The sequence below is a fragment of the Aspergillus sydowii genome, assembly GCF_001890705.1.
Source record: "Aspergillus sydowii CBS 593.65 unplaced genomic scaffold ASPSYscaffold_4, whole genome shotgun sequence".
NCBI classification, from domain to species: Eukaryota; Fungi; Ascomycota; class Eurotiomycetes; order Eurotiales; family Aspergillaceae; genus Aspergillus; species Aspergillus sydowii.
Window position 1 is genome coordinate 2556665 of NW_024467862.1, and position 3394 is coordinate 2560058.

Genomic DNA, 3394 nt, shown 5'->3' on the forward strand with positions numbered 1-3394 from the left:
TTTATTATACTTATAATTTAATATATATAAATATTCTTTTTTATATTTTAATTTTAATATATAATTATATAAATAGCAAGCATGTGATTTACTATATAATAGATTGTGATTCCCCGAGTCAGTACTTGGTGGTATCGATGCCCCCGATGTATATTGGAGATGTCGATACCCGCGAGGTCCTATCTTCGGATAGTTTGATAAAGAAATATCAGAAGAAGATCTACTATCAGATAGTTCTATTACTGATAGCTCAGCTTAACTATATATAAGAAGCTTAGGTAGATATAGTTAAAATAATAAGAATACCGGGGAGTGAGTCTTCAGGCTGTACTCCGGTATTTTAATAACCTTAATATTTACTAAACCTTAGGATGTTATTATATCTAGTAGTATATCTTTAATTTCACTAGTAATCTTAGAGGAAGGAAGTTAGTAGACTGAACTCTCCAAAAACTAAAATAAGTAGGAGCCTATCAATAATCATAATAATAACAGGTCCACCCGTGAAGAATCTTTCATGCCCCTAAATCATAAAAGGAAACTAACAAACAGATATTTCAGGAGATATAAAAATAGTGTCTTAGGGATAGTACTCTTAATAGATCAAGAATACTAATTATAATAATTATAATAATAGTAAATCCCTAATAAAACTTTAATAATAACTCTAATAATCATGACCCTAATACTCCCTTAACTCACTAGGACTAGAATATCATAATAATATAGAATCTTATAGTTATAGAGAATATCTATACTCCAGCCTTAGCCTAAGTCTTGAAATAGTAGAACTGATCCCAGCAGGAGAATAGAAAAAGGCTAAGAAAGGTAGAGAATTAATAATAATAGTAAGAGAAAACCCTTATAGTCTTAAAAGAATAGTAGAATAATACTATAGCCTTATTATAAGAGATACTGTAGAGAATATTAATAGAGATAATAATCCTAAGCTAGGAAGAGACTATCTAAACTAGAATTATAAAATTATACCTGAAGTTATTAGATATAAAGAAACCCTTAAAGTATAGTAAGTAGGTTACTAATAATACTATAAGAAAATAGCTTTAATTAATAGAGAAGTACTTTAAAGCTGAATATACCCTAGTAGAAAAGAACTCTTTAGATATCTAGAAGATTTACTATATTAAAGACTTCCTTAATAGAATAGTAAAAACTATATAGTAAGCTTGAAGTAAAAGAGTATAGGATAGCAGGATTAAATCTATTAATATATAAGAAGGATTCTGATAATAAATTCTAGATAACTTTAAGAAACTTCTTAGTAAGGATAAGAAGTAGGAATACTTTATTAGTTATATCTAAGAGAATAGTAGTATAGTAAACTATAGTAGCTGGTTTTTAAATATAGCTATCTAGATTAAGCCCCCTCTACCTAAATATCTTATAATCTAATATTTCAAGATAGAAGCTAAGCCTGCTCTTTAAGCTTAACTTATAAGGGACCTTAATTATTCTATAAAGTTTAAGAAGCTAGTCTAGAGATTTAGCTAGTATAAGTAAGGTAATACTATTATAGGATATTATATAAGTAATATATTAACCAGTATTAATTAATCTAATACTATAGATCTAAGTATACTTACTATATAATCTAATTAACTGAAGAAAGGGAGTCTGGAATAGAAAGTCTGGTACTTAATAAATAAAGTATATTTTTAGTATAGTAGAAAAGAATACTTAAAAATTATTTATTATTAACAGGCTTATAATAAAGGAACCAAGTTAAAAGACTCAGGAAAAGAGTAAGGCTGCTAGATAAGAAAGAACTAGTAGTATAAATAATAAAAGCCTCTAGAATAGAAGCTTAGGAGTTAGGAGTTCTAGATATATTAGAACCCCTAACTATATATAAATAACTAATCTTAAAGGCACCCTGGCAGAAGATAGCTATATTACATACTGTAGAATCAGATATTATCTTATATATTTATACTATCAGGTTTAAAGTACTTACTAAGATTATAAAGATTTTTATTAACTCTAGAGCTAGCTACTTATTTCTATTAACCTAGTTAGCTAACTATCTTTAGGATTATCAGACCTCCCGAAGCACAGAATAACTGGAAGTAGGGGTAGTAAATAGAGAGTCTTTAATTATAAGAGAGTATCTCCAGTTACTGATAATCTTTAAAGATTAGAAGATAAGTATAGGAGTATATATATTAAAGTTGCCCTATTATAATATAATATTAGGGCGGGATTAGTTGAAGGTAATTAACTTATAGATTAATTAGAGTATATCTGAAATATATCTCCAGGAGAAGAACAGGCGATATATATATATTATCTAGTCTATTAATATTAGAAACTATATTTCTAGTATTAAATTAATACTAGAATTAATAAGTGTAAAGCAAGCTATTAGAATCTTAAGAAAGTAGAGAAAGGATACTATTCTAGTAATTATTTAACTACTCCAGGATAGTAATATAATAATAGAAGAGAAGATTAAAATAATTATAAAGAAGTTTATATCTATCTTTTAGAAGGAACTACTACTAATACTTCCTCCTGATCAGGAACTTAAATACTATATTAATACTAGTAATAAGCTACTAGTAAATTAACCCTTTTATCCCCTGTTATTATAAAAGCTAGATAAGTTAAAAAGACAGCTTATAGAGCTCCTTAATAAAGAGATTATTAAAGTATTATCTAGCCTATAGGGTTTCTCTGTTATCTTTACCCTAAAATCTAATAGAAGATAGAGGATGTATATTAACTACTAATTATTAAATTAGAAAATATATAAGAATAAGTATCCACTCCTATATATCTAGGATCTTATTAATCAAGTTAGAGGAGTAATATATCTCTTAAAAATTAATTTTCTTTCAGGGTANTAGTAAGTCTAGATAGACAAGATATTAATCTAAAAAACAGTATTTAATACTATCTTTAGAAAGTATAAATTCCTAGCTATACTATTTAGATTATTAAACATACTAGTAATATTTCAGATACTTATAAATCAGGTCTTAACTCTATATCTAGGGATATTCTATTTTATCTACTTTAATAATATTCTTATCTTCTCAGATATATAGAAAGAATATAAATACTATCTAAGAATAGTTCTAGATATACTATAGCAGAATAAACTATTTATAAAAGGCTTAAAGTATATTCTTAAGGTAGAGGAACTAGAATTCTATAGATATATTATTAACAGAGAAACTATCTAACCTATTCTAGCTAAGCTTAAAGTTATTAATAAGTAGCTATAACTAAAAAATATATATAAACTTTAATAGTTCCTGGGATTAGTAATATATTATTGTAATATCCACGCTAACTGCAATCCCGTGATCATACACATAGACCAAAAAAGGTCCAACGAGACTACTTACTAGTAGTCTTGTTGATTGCAGCG